This window comes from Cuculus canorus, chromosome 20, assembly GCF_017976375.1.
Source record: "Cuculus canorus isolate bCucCan1 chromosome 20, bCucCan1.pri, whole genome shotgun sequence".
NCBI classification, from domain to species: Eukaryota; Metazoa; Chordata; class Aves; order Cuculiformes; family Cuculidae; genus Cuculus; species Cuculus canorus.
The window spans coordinates 9,466,263-9,491,013 of record NC_071420.1 but is presented as its reverse complement, the minus strand read 5'-3'; the positions used below and the strand labels follow the sequence as shown (position 1 = coordinate 9,491,013).

The following is a 24,751-nucleotide window of genomic DNA, read 5'->3' as shown; positions in this document are numbered from 1 at the left end:
CTAAGTGGCTATTAACATCTGCGAATAGCAAAGATTAAGAAGATATTACACTGTCAGCAAAAAAATCCATCTCTCTCCCATACATGGGATCACACTATGAATTTCAAAGAACTAGTCTACTTTATAAGACAGCAAATAACTGTAAGCAGAGTTGTTTATGTAACCCAGGCTGGATTGAGTGGAGAGCCCACAGTTCCAAATCTTCCAATCACATGCTGGCAAGATCAGAGGAAGGCTTCTTGTGGCCTAGGGGCAGATAAAAACATGCCGCTCTCTGTCCTTGCTCTTACACAAACTGCACGGTAATAACACAACAAAATAAAGGAAGAAGCCCCTTTGATTTCTGCAGACCCCCTGAATTCTGTCAGCTCAGCCGACGCTCACGGCAGCCGTAACAGTCACACCAGTTCTCTTTGCAGACAGGGTGGTGTTGGAGACCTGGATAGATAGTACATTATCCCAGCCCTTTGCCAAGAAAGCAGGACAAGTATAGTGTACAAAACAAGGGAACAGTGACTGCCCAGTGCAGATTTACATTCTGTCTGCTTCTATTTCTGGTATTTGTTTTCATCCTACAGAGGTATTCAGGCAATCTCATTCCAAAGCAGAACTGCGTCATTTCAAGACCAGGGCAGAAGAAAAATCAACTCCATCTCTCTTAGCACTGAAGATCTCGGTATATAGACTGATTGCCATTGCCATTGACTGATGACAATGCCTAGATGTCTTCAAGTTAGATTCTAGCTCAATCGTCATCATTTTAGGATAGATTAATTCTGGCTTGCAGTCTTGGATCATCCAGAAAAAGCCAGAAGGAAGGCAGGCAAGCAAACTATCATTACCAAATCCATCCAAAACATCTGTGAGTTCAGCCATATGAAAATCACCTTTCCTTGAAAACCCAAACTACAAGTCTCAAATAATTAATAGATCCAAATACCTTGAATGACTGAGCTAGAATCTACTTGAAAATCATTCAGATATTGCCAGTACTTAGTACACAAGAAGGGCTGAGATTGGTGTATTTAGTCCTTCCAACAGCCAAGAGGTAGTAGAGGGACACTACAAAGAGGAGAGGAGGGAATGACTGATGTATGCGACCATAGTTTGTATTCAGCCATATGAGCTCTCTGTGCACAACAGAGGGACACCAGTTCTTAGCAGCAATATGAACGCCGAAAGGTGTCGGGTTGGTGTCCAGTGGCCACAAGGGCCCAGAAATTCAAAGGTGCGAACACGAGCTTGTCATCAACAGCTATTAAGCAGACAAATGCAGCAGCAGGTTTACCGTAACAGAGACACTGGCCCGCGCAGTCCCCCGGCAACAGCAGCTGAACGCTTTTTAAACAACCTTCTGTTAAAGATTTAGGAAAACCTGTTAGCACGTTACATCTTGCAGTGCTTTTAGTAGGGCTTTTGTTTCAAGTGACACTTCCAGCCTTTCCCTTTAGCTCTGAATCACCTTTACAAGGAAGCACAACTGTGTTGTGATGTTTTAGCTGGGACTGGTGACAGACATTTCCAGGGGACACAGGGAGAAGCCAGGCGAAACCGGCTAGCACTGCTGCAGGCACACCACCTGCTAGGGTCAGAACCTATGCTTTTAAAGACAAGACAAGATCTAAACACAGTCAGACGCTAAGAAAAGAAAGCAAAGAGAGAAAATGTGGCTTCCACCCTTCACAGATGACCACATGCTCTAAGCAGCCACGCAGACCCTGGGGCAAAGGGACAGGCCCTACCTGCATGTGGTTGTTTAAAGCACCAGCTTCTCACTGCTTCCCCAGTCACAGGCTCATAGTCCCACCACAAGAGCCAGAGGGGAGACTATCACTGAACAGAAAGCAAAAAGAAGCAGCTAAGTCAGGAAGGCAAACCTAAAACAGAGAGAGATAGCGAGCAAAGCCTTGGTCTCACCCTGCAGGAGCTGCACGCGCAGGCTTCCTCCTGCCATCCAACATGTTCAAGATATGCTTCAAGACCAAGACAACTAGGACAGCCTATTGCAGCTTCTAGGAGACACCGAGGATGTCTGGCCTGCAGAAAACTTCTTATTTGTTCTTTCTCAATTCTTTTTAACTCCTTTCAATGGTCTTTAATGACCCTGAAATGGGATGTCATGCAAAATAATTCTGCTCCTCCCATCCATGAACTACGTCCACTTTCTACTATATCCCTATCTGTCTGTTCATTTCCTAATCTGTCTCTGCATCGAGACAAAAGTGGTATCACAATTGCTGGAGTAGATCAGTAGACTTTAATAGGAATCGGCCTAGGTTTTTTCCTTCTATAACCACCATGCAGCAGTTCAAACTGGACCTGTTAGCCAGGACAAGTCAGCCTGCAGACTTCAGTTCAGCAATAGCCAGAAAGGAATCAGCATTAGTAACTGAAAGGATTTTCATGTCAGTTCAAAAGAAAACTTAATCCTGGTATAGTTCTCTGCTTTCCTTCATTCCTCAACACAACACACTGACTCAGTAATGCACATGAGTTCAATGCATATCTCTTACAAAGCAGATGAACTGCATGGTCCCTCTCTTCCCTCTCCCTTCTGCTTCCATGCAGAAAATTAAAGATCACGGGTTTCACAGCCTGTACTAAAACCACTGGCTCAGATGATGAGTGAAACACTTCTTTGGGAGGATTAACACAGAATAGATGGCAAAGGAATGCAATTACATTTTGGTTTCAGTGACATTAAGCACAAAGAGTATCTTTAGTCTGGGGAACCTGGCAGTAGCAGGACTCAGCTGATGATGAAGATGATTTAGGAAAAAAAAAAGTTAACATGAAAAGACTTTCACGGAAATATACAGCTCTTTGCAAAGAGAAGACTGAAAGCCCCTGTGATCCCCTCAGGAGGCAACAACCAATCTCAACCCAGCAGGACTGGTACGGGCACCAGGAGCAAGAGGGCAACGGTGGTTTCCTTGAACGAGAACGCAGTGGGTTTCAGTTACAAACTGTGGGAAGAGGTGTAAAACAGAAGAAAAATGGGTGTGATCTGGGCGTCAAGTCTGAACACTAAAGCCCTCACTGAAGGTACAGGGAAATTAAAAGCAGGGACAGCCAACAGAGTGATAGGGAATGGAAGACGAGCAAAGACAGAGAACAAAATGACTGAAGAAACAAGAACTATGAAGCAAAACATCTGATGGACAGAGAGGAAGTGCAAGTCACCCCAGGAGGCTGAAAATGGTCAGGAGAGGTGAGAAGAAGGGACAGCAAAGCTCTAGGAATCCTCAAGCATCAGGACTGGCAGGCAAGAGCTTCAGGAGAAGCCTTAGAGCAAGTAGAGAAATCAGGAAGGCCAGGGGCAGCACAGGGGCTGAGGAGCCCAGGAGGTGTTACAGAGCCTGTGGAAGATAGCAGAGGGGAAGAGAACGGAAATGACAGGAATCACTGCAGTGGCCCTTGAGAACAAAGTGCAAACAGCCAAAGGTCATGTCAAAGGGTAGTGCAGCATGGACAAGGACAGAAGGGATGCCAAGTGGTTTCCGAACAGCACCAAGCAGAGGGACTGCTGCAGCAAAAAAGCCAAGAAGTCCATCCTACCTACTCTTCTCCCTCCAACAGTGACCACTGCTAGCTGCTTTCCAAAGCAAGAATTGACGTGACTTTAAGCAGTTTTGCTGGGTAATCCATAGCAGTTCAGGGAAAGAGAAACGTCTTACTGACTCCAGCTGTTGTTCACCCAGAAAAACTGCAGCCAGGAGACTTTTGCAATTCTTTAATAGCTAGAGCCAATGTTCATGGGAACAAACAGGAGCCCTGCATCCCTCTATCACGTTGGCAGGTGCTGCATCTCGTGTCCTGGTGCAGAGCGCTGCTCCATCTCCAGCACTGCCTCACAGTTCATTTCTCCCCATCCGTTTTAAACAAGAAACCAAAAAAGGAAGCATCATCTAAAAAGAAGCACTGCTGTTTGTAAAGGCGCAGCAAGGTGCAAACACCAGGCTAAGACACGTGACTCAGGTTCAGCTGTGGATTCTTATCTGATTGAAGTCCCCAGCAGAACACATGCAAGGTAATCAACTATAAGCAAAGGCAGTGCTGTCTCCTAACTTGACAAAACTTTAATTCAGAGTTTCTCTCTGTGCTTCACCGGGAACCTGGAAGAGAAAACCCACTCAGTTCCAAACACAAGAAACCCCCCTCTGTTGTGCCCTCGCACTCCACCTGCCGCTCCGGGGTCCTGATGCAGCCCTGCTGCTCTTAGGTTATCACTACGCTGCTGAGGGAAACACTAGCAAAGGAAAAAAACAGCTTTTGAGCTACCTGCAAAGGCCTGCAGTCAGGAAAAGGCCACAGATCCCAGTGGAAGTTCAAGAAACCAGAATGAGATTCATCAGTGAGTTATGTGGTTTCTCACCGAGTGCAACCGTAGGCTTCAATGGACACAGACATAGCGATACTCCAGCGGACTAACTTAAAAATAAATAAGTTAATATATAAAATCATCAAGCTGAAGGAGTGAGCCCATCAGATTAGAGGGGCTACTGCTTCCTTCTGTTCATTCGCAGGGATGGTCTCAGCAGGGGCAAAGTCAGCCGCGTAAGTAAACCAGCCAGACATTCAGCATAAACCACCAGCACACAGACAGCGTTAACTCTCTTTTGTTAGAATCTTTGTAGAAGAAACAGGAGCTGCTCTTTGCTCCTGGAGAAGTTTCACAGGCTTGGGGTGAGGGTAAGGTTCCAACTGACTGCCCGGGTACCCTCTGCCACCCCTCAGCTTGACTCCCTCGCAGCTGGCAGCGCTGAGCGGCGAGACTCACGCCCCTATGGGAAAGGGGCAAACGCCTTGGAATGTCGCTAAGGGAGGTTTTTTCTTTCTCTTCCCAGAAGTGGGTCATTAATTGCTTTCCTCCTTAGTGATTCCCAAATGGAAGCACACATATTTGCTCAGTGGAAGTCTCTGCTTTTAGATTTTACCAGCCATGAAATTACTGTGACTAACACGCTCCCGTACTACAGGTTCATGTGCCAGCCCAGCAGAAAAGGATTCACTTTTCGTGGCACCACAAAACTTTATCATCCCTTTTGCCACACAGACTTAATAAACGGAAGTACCGAGTTAACACGCTTTCTATTAATGCTTTCAGCCCACTCTAAAGGGGTAAAAAATGGCATTTTTAAGCTCTAGCACCCACCAATTCTTACTTGGCAAACTATTTGCAGCCATGGCAAAATCCATCCCTGCCCTGCTGTCCCACCAGGGCTATTCTGAAGGACTCGCTATTTAACCCAATATATCAGAAGGTACCCAGCTTCCAAATTCAGTTTCCTATTCCTCACTGACAGACTTACTGGATTTTCTTTCCTCCCGCATTTAACTCTGTGAAATGTGCAGAAGTTTATAACACCACCCCTATTATTAAATTTTAAGTATATGATAAGTAGAGATGTATAAAAGGCAGCTTTAAAGAATCCCTCCAGGACAAAGCAGTTCATTTTGGTATGCCATCTAATAAGTACCTCAACAATCAAGCATTTAAACCTTGGCTGCAATTTCAGAAGAGCCACATATAAAACCTTATTTACAGCTGCGTCTTTCCCCTCTTTCCTTCCCCCACTGAGTCATCCTGGTCTATTTAGTCCTTAGAGGGGCTGCGCATGAAAGGCAGCGCTGAAAATGTGCCATTTCAAAAAAAAAACCTCCAACATAAATATATATATATCCCATTTAGCACATCAGCCATAAATCTGTCACTCATTCACACCATGACGTCTACCAGTGAAAATCATAGGCATTGAAATGAACTGTTCATACAAATCCCCGAGTACCAGAGAGTCCCATCGTTACCTGGTGCATATTCAGAAAAGCAAAGAGGCCTCATCAGGAGTCATTATTTCAAAACAGGGAAACTACTATCAACCTTTTCTTGTCATCACTTGTTAATTTGCTATGTACTATAGAAACAGTGTTCAGCTTACGGCAGCTGGTACATCATCCAGCTGGCACTGGCACAGGTTGCCCCAAGGAGTCACAGATGGTTCCATTCCTGGAGGTGTTCCAGGCCAGGTTGGATGAGGTTTTGAGTAACCTGACCCAGTGGGAGGTGTCCCTGCCCATAGCAGGGGGATTGGAACTGGAGGAGCGTAAAGGTCCCTTCCAACCCAAACCAGCCTATGATTTGAGGATTCTATGATCTTGAGAAGCCAGACATCCAGCCTAACACATCTTGCTTGATTTCAGAGATCACAGACTACTTCAACTGATTTAGGTACTGGTGATATATGCACACCCCTTGTGACTTTCTGAAGTTTAGATGACCCCTATTTTAACCATCAACAGGAAACTTCAGCATCAGAGGCACAGACTTGCATGGAAGCTCAAGGAACAAGGGACCACCCTTTGCAGACAAGGGACCACGACCCTGCACCTTCTAACTGTCCAAAATGAACAGAGATGTCCAGAGATCAACCTGCGCGGTGCCAGCACGCCAGGCTTGTTAGCCAAACCATCTGGGAATCGAGTGCTGAGGATTTACTAAGAACATGGTGTGCATTTATACCTTTCTGTTATAAACCAGTTCACAGAATAGCAACACCGGGGGGGGTCTTACCCTGCAAGGCTCTGTGAATGCTGTGCTGGTTGTGCTTAGAGACTGCTCACTACGCAGAGCAGCATGGTGTAAACGCGGTTTGTTGGTCTGGAAGAGGCACCTCCTGTAAATGTCAGTGGTTTTTTAAAGGTTAAGTAAGCATCTTAAGAAAGGCCTCCGTGCTCATGCGCTTCACCTTAGTGCAAGCTGATAACGGATTATTGGAAAAAAAAAGCCTGCAAACAGATAAAAAGCTCACAGGTTGATGTTGAACAATTGAAATTTTCTGTTCCCAATGTACAGTAGTAGATTACCAATGGCAGATTTACCATTGTTAATTATCAGAGCAAAGTACTAAAGACTGTTTTCGTTTGCCTAATTAATTACCTCATCTACAGCAGAATGTTAATTCATATACACAATTGCTTCTTAAAGCTACAGCTTTTCTTTGAGTGCCTCTTGGAAACATTTGCCTTTAAGATAAAAATTAGTTATAACAGGGAGAACAATTCTTTGAATCGAGCCTGGAAACAAGCCCTAAAACCTTATTGGAGCTCTGTGCTTTATCATAAACTTTATTATTGAGGCTATGGGAAGGGACACAGGCTGGCAAAGCAAGCACCAGGAAAAAGTCCTGCCCAGGAAAGGCATCCCTAGCAGCACACCTTCTCTGGATTCCCTGCACAAACACCAAAGTGGAAGTCATCTTCCCTCACCAACAGGACTTGAGATCCAGTATTGCACACAGCATTCAGAATGAGAAAGGTGGCTTCAGAGAGTGGAAAACACACCTCAACGCACTGTCCTTCTCCCTTTCTCCAGGAGCTCCTCACTCATCTCACTATTGAAGGACCATAAAATAAGAACAACTAAATGGATTCTAACTACTGCACTACGAAATGAGGAATAGATTTGTTCCTTTCAATGAAGACAGAAGACAAGAAAAACAGAGTTAGAGAATAAAAAGAACTGATACCAGTTGCCCCCACCTTCTAAGACGAGAGAGTAGCAGAGGGTACTGAGAAGTGAGGGGAGAGGAGGGAAGCAGGGATGGAACCTAGATGTAAGGAACAACCCAAGAAAGGAAAAGCTGAATGAGGAACACTAGATGATGTGGAAACAAAGCTGCAGAGAAGAAAAATCCACCAAGGACATAGAGAAAAGTAACAGCAAGAGCAGAACAGGATCAAGTGGAGGAGGCTGGAACTTCAAGCCACAAGTAGAAGGAAAAAGAAGGGTAAAACTGTACAAAAAGATTAAAGGTAAGGGAGATATAAACTTTAAAGATTACTCTACAGAAAGCTTGCAGATGCTATAATAAGAACAGAAGGCAGATTACCATGAAAACGTCTCTCCTCAAAGATGAGTCACAGCAAGCAGAAGTTCCCAATGCAATCAGCCCTTTCAGGAGCACCTTTAGTGGAAAAAGTTACTAAAATTACTTAGTTTGGTCCCAGTCTGATTTGATCAGAACATTAAACTACTACACAGGGAATATCACCAGAAAAAGCTTTTCCTTGAGAGGTCTTTCATGTTAGGAGTAGATGGTACTGGAGAGGCTCCTAGAGTGGCAAAGGGTGAAACTTCACAGCCTGATTTGACTGACTCTAAAGGGGATGAAGGTAGACCACAACAGGGTTAGAACAGAGCACTGGCATAACCATCAAACCCACCTGCTCTGGCTTTCTCCACTCAGCTCGGTAAAAACATTGCCGGATTCTCTCATGGAGATGTTGGGAAGGAAAGCGGCAATTCCCCAAATGAGAAAACTGCTGATGTATGTCCCATACATCTCACGCCTTCCTAACGACATCCACACGGACAAGCACCTCAGGCATGTACGTGCCAACTCCGCGTGCTGCAAAGCGCTGCCAGCTCCCTGGTGAGCTGCAGGGAGAGCCAGCTTCACCCCTGCATGGGAGCCGAGCAGAGGAACACGCACAGCAGCAACCCTACGGCAGCCCACACCTCGTGGCTTCTAACATCTCTGCACCCCCTTCACTACCAAAAGCAAAATCAAGCACAGAGACAAATAGTGCAATCGTTCACAGAGCTGCTGTTCTTTAAAAATAGAAATGCTAACAACTAGCTCCGAGTGGGCGAGCTGTACAGCACGGGAGATGCGGGGAAAGACTCTTCACAGGACCTGAACTACAGGCAGACAGTTCCAAAATCAACACTCGGTACCGGTGGAGATGGAAAACCCCGTGTGTGCTTTGTGAATTAAAGCATTATTGTCGCTGAAAAGCTTGCCAAGTGACTTGGAATGACTTCCCTTCATGCCTTCTCTCCCTCCTGCACCTATCTGAAAGGAAACCGTTCTCATTCGTGTTGGAAACGTGATTTATGTGCGCTGCGCTGTGGACCAGCACAGCTTATTCTGCAGCTTCTACTCGAGTCCAGCTTCTTAGGCAGAAAGAATTTTCAGTCACCTAAACTAAAAGAAGAAAAAGTCTTCATTTGCAGTGCAGTTACTTCTGAAATCTTTGATGGCAATTTTTCTCTGTCCTCAAAGCGGCGTCAGACTCTGTGGTAGGTTTGGCATGAGTCTCAACAAAAACCAGCCCTACTTCTGGGTAAATTTGCCCTCTGCAATTTCTGCTGGCTGCGATTTGTAAGATAACAAAAACAAGACATGATTTTGGGAGAAAAATGTGCTGGCATAATTTGAATTGAGTAAAATCAAACTCTTCAGGCAGATTTTCCAGGGGGGGTCACATTCTTCACATTAGTGTAATATTTCGCAAACCCTCTGAAGTGCAGCAGCACACAAGGATGTGGTTTGTTTCTGTTTCAAAGTCATCTGCAAGCAATTCCATTCAGTTAAATATCAGAATTAAATTTTAGCCATAGTGGTGCTTCTGTGCAAAGGAAATGATGTTTTAAATAGGCATGCAGATACGATCCTGCAGATTGGGGCTTAAAAAAAGTAAATAACTAAAGGGGAGAGAGGCAGTCTACACAGGCATTTATTCCTGAATTGCTGTTCCCTGAGGAGACTACTTTAGTCCAAAATAAAAGTTCTTTATACTGAGGGAACTAAACCCACTTCAGAAATAGAACCAAGCTGTTACAGAATAAACGTCTCTTAAACCCAGGAAAAAAAAATATATAAAATTAACAAGAAATACTGTGCTTCAGATTGAAAAGGGTTTTTATAATTCCTACCAATTTCTCTTTTTAGATGAGCCCAAATAAAGCTGCGATAATGAAGTATTTTCTGCCACCCCGTCTGTAAGACAGAACCAGCAGGTAACATAACGTCATGGGCACAGCAAGGCTTCCTCCAGTTGGGTTAGCACAGCTCTCGGGCAGCTCTGCAGGACTCCCCATGAAAAACTGTGTTCCCTGTCAAAAGTCCCACGAGCACGTACTCCTTGGGATGAAGCTCGCTCAGGGCAAGCTCACCAGGATGTGCAGGACTGGCTTCAGCCACCAGAGACAGAATGGAACCAAACGGTGCTTCGTTTTGAGCACCATTTTGCATGGAGACACAAACCCAGCCCAGACTGTGAGGCTCAGGGAAAAATATTTTACTTTTTTTTTTAATTTACTTTAATAAACACTTCCAAATGAGCCTGGAGAAGAGGAGGCTGAGGGGAGACCTTATTACTCTCTACAACTGCCTGAAAGGAGGTTGTGGAGAGGAGGGAGCTGGGCTCTTCTCCCAAGTGACAGAGGACAGGACAAGGGGGAATGGCCTGAAGCTGTGCCAGGGGAGGTTCAGGTTGGATATCAGAAAAAAATTCTTCACAGTAAGAGTCATTGGGTACTGGAACAGCTGCCCAGGGAGGTGGTCGAGTCGCCTTCCCTGGAGGTGTTTAAGGAACGGGTGGATGAAGTGCTTAGGGACATGGCTTAGGGAGTGTTAGGAATGGTTGGACTTGATGACCCAGTGGGTCCTTTCCAACCTGGTGATTCTGTGAGATGCAGTCCTGTTCACCATGAAGGATCAGCGGGCAACGAGGCTGGAGATAACTACTTCCCATGTGGAAATTCTGAGAGAATTTAAGCACAAAAACGTCCAGAGAAAGACAAATACTTCAATGCCTCCTGCAATCACCAAACACAAAAACTGACTGTCATCCAGGATTAAGGAGAATTAGGTTCAAGCTGGGCAGAACCTCAACTGTCCCTCTGTTTTCCACCTCTCGTTCAAATTATTGTGTCTGCCCCATCCCTGGAGGTGTTCCAGGCCAGGTTGGATGGTCCTTGGGCAGCCTGAGCCAGTGGGATGTCCCTGCCCATGGCAGGGGGGTTGGAACTGGATGATCTTTAAGGTCCCTTCCAACCCAAACTACTCTATGATTCTACGGAATGCCAGGTGCCCAGATTTAAGATGCAGATTTATAATTGATTTTTACTCAGTTTTGTAGTGGAGGGCTTCTATACAATTTTTGCTTCTGCCTAAACTATTACGGGATGTGGAAAGACTTTAAAAACGTATTTCAAGATTTTGTTAGGAAAATTCTCTTTCTTTTGTCCTAAGGCAGAACGGTAATGTTTTAATACATGGCGGGGGGGGGGGGGGATCTTTAGAAGCACAAAAGCATCGCTTCTTCATTTCAGTTCCATATCTGGCAAGCGAGAAGGGGAGCTCTGCTTAGCGCGGGTGAATGCCACTGGAGGACAAAGTCTTCTGGGCAAGCATCTGTGTGTTCCCCGCCAGGGCTGGGCTAACAGGCACCATGACCTAGCTCGATTTCACCTGGAAAATGTAAAGCTCTGCGTAGCTCTTAAATATTTTATTATTGAAAAGGGATCATATCCAACTGAGAGCTTTGTCTACAGCTTGGCAGAGTAAATGGAAAATATCACGTTGTTATTTGCATTTATCACCTCTGTGCATTGGGGAATGGGTAACCCCACGCACGGAGACCAAACACCGGCCACAGGCAACAGCCAGCAAGCCACCCCCCTTCGTATGCAAGCCAGCATCTCTTCCAAACCATTCGAGTCCCCAAATTTAAATGCAACGATACCTTTAAATCAGAAACAAACTCTCCATTGTTCTGGGAATGAAATAGTGCTAAACTATGCGGTAATGCCAAGGAAAGAAATAGCTCCCTCTCTATAATAAGCCCACAGGAGACCACAACCCCTCGCACAGCTATTTGCTACTGTGGGATTATTGCTGAATTATTGCTCAAAAAGAGTCTAATAAAATTTGAGTAAAACCAGACCCATTCCCACTGTTGTTATCAAAAGGCTTGTCTGTATCTGCATAATAAACCCAGTTACAGAGAATGAAAATGAGAGCATAAAAATCCACTCTGATTACTGCCTTCCTAACAAAAGTAAAATATTTATCACTTAGCAATTCTTACTTATTGACTGTGAGTAAAATATTTTGGGGTTAGATGTCTAATGGCTACAGAATCAAACAGCGTCGTTTAATCAGAACATTTAAAATGAAGACTGTTCTATTTAAATTAAGGATCAAGCTCAAACAAGCCTTGTGACAATGAACAGTATTTCTGTGGTTCACTAATTCAAAACATGGCTTAACAGATCAGATCAGTCCACACTAAGGACTTAAGTGTGCGCACCATGGTTTTAGGCAGTTTTAAATATGTATTAAAACGTCGTGTTAAGCAGCACTACTCTGTATCGCTAAAACAGGAGCGCGAGTGCCCTAATTCAAAAATCCATGGACAACACTGTCATTTAATTGTGTGGTACAGCAACAACTTTATAACCTGTAGCCTTCGCAGCTTGCCTCTAAAAAGTTAGAGAGAAAAAAAGCCAAACAAGAACAAAACCTCAAAAAAAGACTTAAGCATATTTCACAGAAGACAAATGAAGGCACAGGGAGAACGCGGGGCATGGCCAACATCATATGGCTGTTGGGAAAGGGCCAGGAACGGAATTCAAGTGTTGATCCACTCGTAACTCCCAGCTTTTCTGGCCCATAACCATTTTTCATCTTCCTTTAAGTCTCCACCTCTCCCCAAACGCATTCCTCGCTGCAGTCCTGAATTCCAGTTTATTGATTAAAGCGCTGGGCAGAGCCGGTATCAGCCCGGGCTCCTCCACCAGCTCAGGGCCTAACCTCTGGCAAAGGTGTTAATCTCAGCACTCTGAAGTCCACAGTTAAAGGTGCTCTGAACAATAACGGTTCAATTTTCATAGTCTGTTGAGCACCCACACTTCCCGTCAACATCAAAAGAAGCTCTGGGTGCTCCGCTTCTCTACAAGTCAGGCCATAAGTTCAAAGTCTAATGATTGCTACAGAACGGTACCACGCTAAGTGGAGCGGGAGCTGCTAAATGAGAGCTGTTACAGTTGACGAGGTCAATGTGATTTTACTGCTGTGCTGTTACCCTGAGAACACTTGCGCTCAGACGCTCGCAGTATTTCCTGGGAGGTAAAAATGGATTTTACAATCTTCCTTTACTTTTCTCGCTTTGGGTTACAATTAGCAAACAAGAACGGGGGAGGAGGAGGGCCAAAGTAGGCAGAAATTCCTTGGCCCCATTACTTGTTTCATTAAAAATAAACACCCTACTTAAGGGAAAAAAGAAACAGTATTCCCAAAGGTTAACATACCGGGAGTTTCAACTAATGCTGACATAGCACTAACCACATGTTAATTATTTGTCAATGAATTTTTTAATGTTATTTACAGGCACTTCAGCTTGTTTTGGTTTTTTACTATTTTGACATTTTGTCATTATTTATTCCTTTTCCAAGGCAGGCTTTGCTTTTAGCTGACAACTATTTGTTTTATTATTTACTTAAACCACACTATTCATGTACTGAGTTTCCAAAAAGAAAAAAAATGTTTCTGAAAGCATGTTATCCCTGGCATTTAACCACCAGCTTGTCCTAGAGCTGAGCCCTCTAACCTCAGCACTGCAATATTAGACATCACAGCAACCGCTTGCTTAAAAGAAGAGAGGGAAAAAGGGCAGATTTTTTGATGACAGAAAGATGGCATTGACATTGACACAAAGATTTATGATATTTAAACGGCTCGGCCAAACTCCTGCAATGTAATTACTGAGGTTCAGACAGCTATCCTGTATTTAAACACACAGATACACTCCACTGCGGCTACTTGTAGATGGCTTTGATGGGCTAATCTGCAACAAAAAGATCACAAGAACCTTCAGGAGTCAAGTTGGCTGCTGTGATGTTTAAAATACAACTTCGATTTCTCTACCAGCTGTACCGATTGCGTTAGGTGGCCACAATACCGAGCACAAGATTCAGGCTTAATGTCACTGCCATACTAATTAACACCAAGATGACTCAATTTTGAGAAGCCCAAGGAATACTCACATCACCTATTTTGAAGTCATACGAACGGGCTATAAGAACAAATACTGCCAAAAATCCGCTTTTAAGCTTCTTGAAAGCTGGTAGGAATTTTGAATTCCAGTCAAAATGCCAAAATAACATCATGCTTAACAGAGTTGGGAACCTTGCCAGAAAATATCCCGCACCAGACTGAACGATTTCTTAGTTCCAGCTCCCAGTTCAAATGCAAAAACCCTCCAACAATAGGTTACATCCTTTCTGTGTTTCAACCCTTGGTGGAAACCAACCTCAAAGCTACACAAAATTTAGAGTATTAGCCGCATTTTCTGGAAATCCTGCAAGTAATGCTTGGGTTTAGAAGAATTTTTGGGCCAGGATTCTGCTATTTCAACAGAACTGTCCTGTCCGTGTTCAAAGCTGAGGGACAGAAGCCACCACCACCCAGCACCGTGCTCAGTCAGGTCTGAGACTGTGCAGGACGAGTTTTCCACTAAGTCTTAATGCAGCAAAGAAAGACCTTAAATATCTAAACCAAATACTTGAGCCATAGCAGAGATCTCCAGATGAGAACAAGTTCAGCCGAGTTCCCAGGGGGAAGGAAAAAAAACCCTACAAAGAGAATAGAGTTGTCTGTACCAGCTGACAGAAGTTCAGATACAGCCAGTCAAGTGCAGCCAGTTATGATTCAGTTGTAGAATGGCATTTGCACTGACAGACAAGACAATCTTTCTTACAACTGTCTGTAGCTTTTTGGCTTGAAGAATCTTGATGCTCTTATAAATTGCAATTTCCCATCACATTCGAAATGTCTATATATTTTTACAGGACACAAGGCATTTGTATGGCATCTGTTACAAAATATATATTCCCACAGCCTAGAAAATGCATTTCAAGTCTTCATACATTAAGTCTGATTTATTCAAGCTCATAGAAATACTATTTCCAGCAATCTGTCTTACACACAGGATGCAGAGCAATACGAAGAACTGGGGTGCCAGAGACTGGCTTGGGATTCTCTGCCCTTCGGCAACGGGATAAAGAAAAGTTACCTTGACCTGAAATTAATGTAAATTGAAAGCGCCGCAACTTAAACTACTCCAAGAATGTAATTCTAATCTCATTTACTTGACATCATTAATCTGTAAAGCACCCATCATCAGTCAGTTATCTCAGAGTTCATTGCAGCTGTCAGAGAGCATCCCTGTTTAGAGAGACATTACTCTCATAAGCACAGGGACTGAGTTTTTACTCCGATCACTTGAGCTATTATTTGCAAAGTCTCTCCGGCTGACAAAAGCAAACCCCAGTGGGAAGGGTGCCTCAACACACCCAGTAACACGCACTGGCTATCCGTGCTTTTCCCCTGGCAGCTCTTGACCGCGCTCCGCTTCTGCCAGGCACCACATAGACCTGAGAGAACAGGTCTTTCAAATTCAGAGACTGTGGATCCACCTATCAAAGCCCAAAGGCGCATTTACCCGTGAGAACCTTTGCATTTTGATATTCCTCATATCTCGTGGTCTCTGGTGACAGCTTGGCACTGTCAGAGCTGGCGCTTCCGCTCAGCCCACTCACGAGCATCAGTGGATGGAGCCAGATCAGCACAGGTCAGCAGTGGTTACTAACAGCTATGCTAAGAAATCCAAGCACAAGGACACATCAAAGACGATATGCAAAATCACAGCATTGCACTGAATGCATTCCCTAAACTCTCTGTCCCGAGTAGTCTCACTAGGTGACCACAGAGAGACCTGGAGATAGCACAAAGCAGATGTGCTGTGTGCACACTGCAATTGCTTCCACCTTCCCCTTCACGTCCCTTACCCAGGTGCTTTATAGATCCCTTACAAATACCCAGGAGCCACAGGTGAGAACTTCCACATCTCTTTTGAAAGATTTCACAGTTACATATAGATCGTTGCTCTGCTTTTGGCTGAGATAATTTTCTTCCTGGTAGCTGGTATAGGGCTCTTCCTTCCCAACCCAAGCCACTTCATGAACCTGTTCTGTAATTCTCTCCACACCCTCCTTGCGACCTCTCCTTCCAGAACAATAAGCAAATCTAAGTCTGCAAAAACCCTACAGAAACTGTGGGACAGTGTGGGCAGGCGATGCCCTGCCATAGGACTGCCACGGACTGCTACCGCACGTGCCAACTTATGCTGTCAGACGTTCGATCCAGCACACGGAACATCATTTAGGCACACACAGAGCATCCCTACTTCACTCAATACAGCAGCAGGAAAAGGCAAACAACAACCTCCACACTTTAAATGAGAGAAAAAGCTTCACCGTGACACCAGTTTGGATTCACAAGACTGTCTCAGCAGCAGCTCTTTACAGGAGGAAGACAAGAGCCAGCAAAGGCTGCCTTTGTTTGCAGCTCAAGTGGGCAGGCACTCCAGTCTAAGTACAGAATAATGCAAAGGAGAAACCACCTACTAAGGAAGCAGAATGAAGCGAATACTCGGTCTCAGTTCAACCACTGTCTTTATCACAGCCCACGCAGGCAGGAATCACACTGCAGACTCAGTTTCCTCATAGTGGGTACCAGGAACACAGAATCATAGAATCGTTTGGTTTGGAAGGGACCTTAAAGATCATCCAGTTCCAACCCCCCTGCCATGGGCAGGGACATCCCACTGGCTCAGGCTGCCCAAGGGCCATCCAACCTGGCCTGGAACACCTCCAGGGATGGGGCAGCCACAACTTCCCTGGGCAACCTGGGCCAGTGTCTCACCACTCTCATGGTGAATTCTTCCTTATGTCCAGTCTACATCTGCCCCTCTCCAGTTTATACCCATTGCCCCTCGTCCTATCACTACAAGCCTTTGTGAACAGTCTTTCTTGTAGCCCCTTCAGGTACTGGAAGGTCAGTATAAGGTCTCCTCAGAGCCTTCTCTTCTCCAGGCTGAACAACCCCAACTCTCTCAGCCTATCTTTGTACGGGAGGTGCTCCAGCCCTCTGATCATCCCTTGTAGCCTCTTCTGGACCCGTTGCAACAGTTCCATATCCTTCTTATGTTGAGAATTCCAGAACTAGACACAATCCTCCAGGTGAGGTCTCCCAAGAGCGGAATAGAACAGCAATAGAAGCCCAGAGGGAGCACAGCTTCCAGCACACCGAACACAATGCACATTGCATGTTACCATCCCAATGAACTGGGTTAGTCTAGAAACCGTAGTTTGGGCTTTTCTCCTCAGAAACCACAGCCCACACTCGTTTGGCTTTTAAACGGAAAACACCAGTCCACGGAAGTATGAAATACAGTCATTTTCATTCACTCTTATAAATTTGTGGCAGAGCTCATAAAGCGTGTCTGGAGAACATCAGTACGACAGCCAAACCACGTGGGCACTCGCACAGGGAGGGTGTCCCACTCCCGCGGATGCCTTGCTGAGACGATGCGTTTTCCAGAAGGAAATGGGATGTGCTTTACCCTATCAATAAAAATTAACTGAGACTGCACATTGAACAAAAACCTTCCGTAAAATTCTCTCTCAGTTTTGGACTGAGACCACACTACAGTTGTCTACAACAGACGCTGATGTAAGAGTACTATTTTTGCTATACGGTGGAGTAAAAGCTGGAAATTGTATCAGCTCACCACAATGCACAAACTGCAGGTCTCAGTATAAGAGCAAGCCCCCAGCCCAATTTCAGCAAAGCAGTTTAGATCTAGTGATGCAGAGCCAAGCTGATCAGTGACAACAAACCTCCACGACGAGATGTGTTCTGTACCACTGACGTGTGCAGGATTTCAGCCATCGCCTTCAGCAGGGAAACCGAGATGGCCTCTGTCAGAGAGCTACACCAGAAACCTCTACCCCTTTCAAATTTGATTGCTATTTATTAATAAATCATTGTTCCAAGCTGGAATTTTGCTTTCTAAAGAAATAAATAACTGCCATATACACATTCTTAAAATTCAATCATCAATACAACACAAACGTGTGCTTAAGTGTGTTATTAGTTAAAGGCTTGATTTCTGAGTAGCAGGAATATATTTATTCTTAAAATAGAAATTAAAAAAACAAACCACCACCACTACAGTGTGGATTTAAGTGGTCACTGGACCAAACAATTCAGGGCATTCATCTGTCATGCAACACAGTTGCACAAAACCTAGGTTTGGGAGTTGACAAAAGCTGGTCATACTAATATAACAAGGTTTATTTCTTCAAATTGGATGTCAGAGGTGTTATAAAGTGCAACCCTGCATGGAAATTGCCCTCAGGAACCAAAGAGGTTCTCGAAAGACAGACCACGAGGCAAAAAAAGGTATTAATATTCAGTCTCCGAAGAACAGTATCTACATCCAACAGTGCAATTATTCCTCCTTTAAAATATTAATAAATAAAGCCAAGGCTGCATAGACTGCTGATGTTATTCTTGGAGTCCGCAGGCTTCCCAGCGTGAAAGGTAGTGTTCACCTGAATGCAGCACAGTTCCTTCCTAGAGCCAGTTGACACCAACAGCTCCAGGTAAACCAAAGCTGCGTGCTGCAGCATTGCCTCCAGCTGCATGCGGACACTGGGAACACTTGCTCCACACTCCAAGCTGAAAGCAAAGTCCAGGTGAGATTGCCCTTCTTTGAACGGTTTTCGGTAATGCAAACATACCCAGGATGAGGCAACAGCTTCCCACGCAGCGCTATACGTTGTCATGCCAGGAAACGTGGATGTTACTGACAGCCGAGAAAAAATTCAGAAAACATAGAGCACCGAGCTTCTATGTTGCATTTGAATTACAATATTTGGCAAACCTGATGTCATTTTCGGTCTGGATACATGAATTATTACACAGTCACAGCGAGAGGCAGAAGAAACAACCACCACATTACAGTATGGAAACGTTTTATGATATAAGGAGCACAGCCAAACCCTCCCTCCACCAAATAAAGAAAACCCAAGTTTTTAATAGATTTCTAGGAGCTATTTTGACTAATTCAGAGAGGTTCCAAACCCCAGACCACATTCATGTGTTTATCTAGTGGTAAGTAGAGCACTGAGATCAATTTTTCACACTGAAATTTGAAACGCAATGAGAGGACAGAGCAAGAGGACGGAGCACACTCCGTCCACACAGACGGAGCACAGAGCGTGGCTGAGAGAGCACAACGGCCTCTTGGTGGACAAGTGCTTATAGAAAGCCCCAACAAGAGGCTTCTCTGGGGTCTGATGCTTTCTTCAGCTCACCAGTTACAAGCAGAGACCTTGCTAAAAGTATCACACACAGACGAATTATCTCAACCTACTGTGGCTATAAGCACTCAGTTCTGATCACAACCTATAAAAGAAACTGAAACGAGTAATTCGCTTTGACTGACACATCTGTAACACCAGACGTACAATCAGCCCCAAGTCCATTCCAGATAGTCCTAAAGCCTGAACAAAGCCTTGGGCCCAGAAAGCGCATCGGGCTGGCACAATGCAGAGCTGGTCCAAGCACAAACTCACCCTTCCTCAACTGCCACTAAGGAAATCACTTGTTTCAGCACAGCTCTTCCAGGTCTGTCTTGTAGGTCCTGGGATCAAATGCTGCTGAAAACCCAAGAGTGAAATTGTTAACCCAAGCAAAATCAAACGCAATATTGCTTTGGAGGATACACACACAGCAGCATTGGAATATTATGGAGCTCACACACCGCAATGACTCGAACCTCCTTGTGGATGCTTTCCCTGCCACTTCGGCCAGGTGTAAATAGAGCACAAAAAGGACGCTGAGCCAAGTACAAGGGCTTGTACACAATTCTGATGCTCTAAAAAAAGGAGAGGGAGAGGGAGCAAGAGAACAAACATTTAATTCCCTTGTAAAACAGATGACTGCATTGTAATTTACTAGCAGCTGCTGGCAACAAACACCACACTCTCATATTCCTATTAACCAAGCTGCAGCTGATTTATTAAAGGCTCAGATACATCAAAACAAATGACTGTAACATCATTTATATTACTATTTACAGCTCTTTAATAGGGTTATGCGAAGGGGCAATGCAGCACAAACTGGAATCTGGTTACAAGTCTGTCAAGCAGCAGCCGAGCATCTCTCCCTTGCAGCAGGCTCCAGCGCGGAGCTCCTCTGTATCATTCCCAACAACTGTCCATGCACTGGCAAGGCACGACTGTGCTGGGAATCTGTGGCAGCATGGCAAGCAAGTATCCCCAGATGGCACAAATACGCAGTGGCCTGCTGCTTGTCAATATAACACTGATTTAAAACAAAACCCACCGACAAGAGCCCGAAGGAGCTCTCTGCCCAGAAGCGGGACTTGATCAAACATCGCTGCCCCAGGAACGAGTCGATGTTATGGCTCCTGTGCAGAGCACGCTGCTCCTCCAGCTGCTGCTGAGGGCGACGGCATCTTCCCTGCCAACAGGCGCTGGCAAAAGCAGCCAGGATCCGTGTCAGCATCCCTGGGACTGGAGTCAGCCAGCTGTGCAGAACTCTCTCTTGGGCTGCCTGATACACCCCCTTAAGCCAAGGATTCCCAAACTCTGCTTGCTCAGGTGTCCCCATGACAAAGAAGGAATGACATGTCCACTATGGAGAGGCACTGGCAGGACGAGCAGCAGCTCCTGGCCCTGCGATGACAACCAGCCCGGCCTCTCCTGTTGGATGAACAGCTCATGAGAAGCTCTGCTGGGCAGAAGAGGATAAATTTGATTGGTTTTCCCCTATCTTATTAGGAAAGATCAGCTTACTGACCATTTTATTTCCTTTTCTCCCGCTGTTCTGAGTTAGCCCACTCAAGGTTAGTGTCACACCTGCCACAGTCTGGGAATCTCAGCCCCACGTCACTGATGTTAAACCCAAAACTACCAGGACTGGAAAGGAAGCACATTAGAAATCGGCCCCCAATTCATACCCTGACTTAAGGGATCTGCAGGATCCTCTCCATGCAGATGGGTTTCCCCTCTCAAAATCACACCCAAACGGGATCAGTATCAGATGCTTTGATGAGACCACAACTCCAGCCAAAACAAGAGGCAGTGCTAGTGTTCCCTGCTCCCTCGTGCCAAGCGCTGGCAGGGCAGGCTCCTCCGACACCATACGGAGCAGGACTCCATCTCCCCCATCCCTGGAAGGAATAACAGCATCCTCACCAGCCACGGATCGCATTATCTACCAAGATATTATTCTAAGTGGTGACAGATTATGTCATCTAAGGACTGTTTTCTAGCTGACACGACATACTTCAAAGGGTTTTTGAATTAAAAGGGAGCTTCGTATTAAGAACGTAAACCCTTAACCAGAGGTGTCGATGAAGGCAAATGGAGGATTCCTTTGCTGTATAAATTTCACAAGGAATTCCCAGCCCACCCCACGAATTTTGAACCAATGTGTTCAAGCCTCTGGTTTTCTCTAACCCATAAAAGCTCCAGATAGTCAAATATTATGCTTCTGCTTTTTAAATATTTCCATTTAAATGTAGATTTTGACCTTCTTGCCAATGAAATATTAATAAGAGAATAAAATATATATTACTCTTCTTCTGAGGGAGAGGTCTCTCTAACTCTGTCATGTTCCCCATCGGTTTTTTAAAGAGGATTTCTTCAAACCATGGTGAATTCATTCCTCATTCCTACAGTTTTTAGGCCATGGCAGCTGAAAGCAGAAAGGTGATCCCTTTATTTACAAAATCCCAGGGGAAAAAAAGGGGAAGAAATTCTCTCTCTATATATATATCAATGAAAAGTAAACAAGGACACCAAAGAAACTGTATTATTTCCAGCAAGACGCAAAAGGCTAATTTAATTTGAAGTCACAGTTTTCCTAAAGAAGGAGACAGTACAAAGATTAACCGAGACCTCTATTTCTTTATATAACTGCAACCCATTAAGTGGGATGAGAATAAAATTCAAATCGCGCTGCTTATCCATCTTTATCTTCTTCACTGTTCAAAGACCAATACCCCCTCCCCTCCCCATAAGACTATTTATCTGTCCTTCTCGCTCCTCCTTTATCATTAACAGAAGGGAAAACAACAAAATACATCATGGTGCAGCACAAACACAGCACTGCGTAAAGGCGATCAGTTCTGCTCCTGCTGATTTAAATGAGAGCTGGGCTGGACCCCAAGGATGCACAACAGTCCTAATTACAGCTGCACCAGGAGAAATGTTTCATCATCACCTAATAACACTCTCTTTTAAAGACCATGGTAGGATCAACTCCACAAGCATAGGTGGTAAACGCTACTGGTATCCAACACAGTATCCTCAAGTTCCTGTTGTTCTGGGTGTTCTCACTCCGAGTCCTGTCTTGGGTGACACTGCACACCTATCACAAGAGTGATGGGGAGGGGGACAGAAATCACCCAGGGAACTACAGAAAGATACACGACAGCTGAAAAAATCTAAACCAGGATGGACTGATACCTTGGGAACCTGCAACCGCCAGATAAGAAATATGTGGTGTGATGAAGGAGACCCTGGCAGGGATCTCAATCACAGCCAAGTACTGCCCTGTGCCAAGTGCTTTCTGGAGAGAGCCATAAACCAGAGATCCGCAATTCCTCAAACTTTACTTTACCAGCTTTGGCTGTTAATTCTCATGCTAGTGCCTTTCTAATCTAACTCATGGAAGGCATCAATCCTGACTCTTCAAGTCCATAGCTCTTACCGCTTGGCTAAATTAGACCCCTATGTCCTCAGCCCAGGTACTCCCTTTCACCAGCTCCACGGCAGGCTATGAGTTACAGAGGGTGGGATCCTGAAAGGCAGCTAAATGCCCACCTCCAGCTAAATTTCAATAAGCACTGGGTACCCAATTCCCTTAGGCTCTTCTCAAATTCTAGTGTCTTTTTCTTTTTTCTTTTTTTTTATTCTTTAAGATGCTAGCAAGGAAAGGTCAACCTAATTTGTCATAGCAGCAAGTGAAGGCAAAAGATCAGCACATGCTGACACGCTATCTGAGAGATTTCATTATAGAGCTGTTTACACCATTTATTTCTCCTGTTGTTGCTGCTGTTTTCAGGGTCAAGGAACTGAGATCCCATTTCAATAGCAGAGATCACTGGCCAGGGAACAAAATACTTGAGTTTCATCTCCTCCCTCACTCGGATGCAGGTCCACTCGGATGCCACTGCCTGCTGAGATTTTTCTGAACCACCCCATGGTTGCAGAAGTTTACGCTAACACATGTAGCAACACTAAGACTAAATAATAGCACTAACATCACCAATTAGCGTTAATACAACTGGAAGTCTTAAATGAAGCCTAACACCAGACTTCATTCACAGTAGCACACCAGCCAATCCAGCCAAGCCAAACGGAAGTTTATTTCCTTTGGAACATAAAATTCTTTCTGTGAAGAATGGTTTAACGTATAATAGTTCCTGAAGCCGTCTTTCTTTTTATATTCTACAGTTCATAGAGAAATGGCCTAAAGTTCTACACCGTCACTAATGCAAATACAAAAATATTAATACACCTAAGAACTATACTAAACATGTATTGTATCACCAGCTAAGCAAGGATGGATGCATTCAGCTGCCACTGATGTCCTCGCTAGCAGCCAGCTCTCCATCAAAGCCTGCTGCAGGGTCTGGCAAGCTCCTGTCAAAGACAGGACATGTCGGGCTATCCCTGGGTCCAGAGATTAAAGGTGCCCACTGACCTGAGCACCCATGAGGTGGGCACAACGGGTCCCAGGAGACAACTGCTCTGGCAAATGCTCTTTGGTCACAGTCTTGACTATAGAACAAGAAGAGAGAAGCTTTTTTGGTGAGGTCGCTGCTAAATTTCTTACAATTCAAACGGGAAACCAAGAGTGAAAGCAAGCAAACTGAGTGCAATTGCATGGCCAAAAGCCAGGCCTCAGAGATAAAAGACAGTAATGGAAGACCTTCAGCCACAGCAAAAAGTTCAGCTGACAACAGAATTTCTCTTCCAGCAGCAGGAGGAACCTTTAGGTCAAGCAAACCACATCTCCTGATTCTGCCTCACAAGACTGCTAAAAAGGTCATGAGATTTGTATCTCCCAGCTACGTGATGAAAGACTGTGACATACACCCATTTATTTCATATTGCTTTTGTCAGGTGATGGCAATATTCACCTGTGATGAACATCTGCAGGCAATGGAATCTCACATTCACATCTCGCATGTCTACATCATCTTGCTTACGCATGGAAGCCAAACATATCGGTATCTTTACTTGATCTGTTTAGCTGATAAGGATAGGAAAGAGAGGAGAGTTTCTCAGCTCTGAAGGAAATGAAGGGTGACAGCTACTCCAGAAGAGCGCTGTAGAAGCTATGTACCATTTATGATCCATCTACATATTGTTTTGCTTGGAGAACACAAATGAGATTTTAGATGGCCAAAGGCGTTTTGCTAGCCTTCTGCACGGCCAAAATCTCTCGGTGCTGCATTGCTACAACCAATATTTCTTTGAATTATCAAAAGTAAAGAAGAGGGAAAGAAATAATATAAACAGCTTGAATGTGTGGAGTTTTCACTCCCCCCTTTTTAAAGGCTTCCAAGATCGGCAAAGAAACACAGCTTCCAGGAAAGCATACACAAAACCCCACCAAGTGAGAAGGCAGACAGAGAAACACTTCCTCACGAGTAATTCTCATGCTTATGCCCATCCACAAGCCCCTAATGCTATCACATCACTGTGCTGCCTTCAAGGCACTCTGCACCGGTACAGAGACTCAAGACAGAAGACATTCAATAACAAAAGAAAAAGCCTTTTCCTCCCACTCAGCACTCAGCCATGAGCCCAGAGAATCCATTTTCCGGTAAGAGTCCACAGAGGCTTTATCAGCTTTCCATTCTGGATTTCTTTCTCCATTCAAATAGCCAGCAAGAGAAGAAAACTCCCAGCCCAACTTATCTGAGCGTCTTCAGCAATATCCTTTACAGAGTTTCAAAGAGTTGCTGGCAGTTGTTAAGCTGGTTATGTTTAACTTGGACATCTGTCCACCCA

The 24,751-nt window shown here is 44.7% G+C and overlaps 1 protein-coding gene across 6 annotated transcripts in view; it reads right to left on the bottom strand.

Moving 5' to 3' along the window:
- The window catches only part of AUTS2 (activator of transcription and developmental regulator AUTS2), a 780,406-nt gene that overhangs the window by 599,330 nt on the left and 156,325 nt on the right, over positions 1-24,751 (bottom strand). The window lies entirely within an intron of this gene.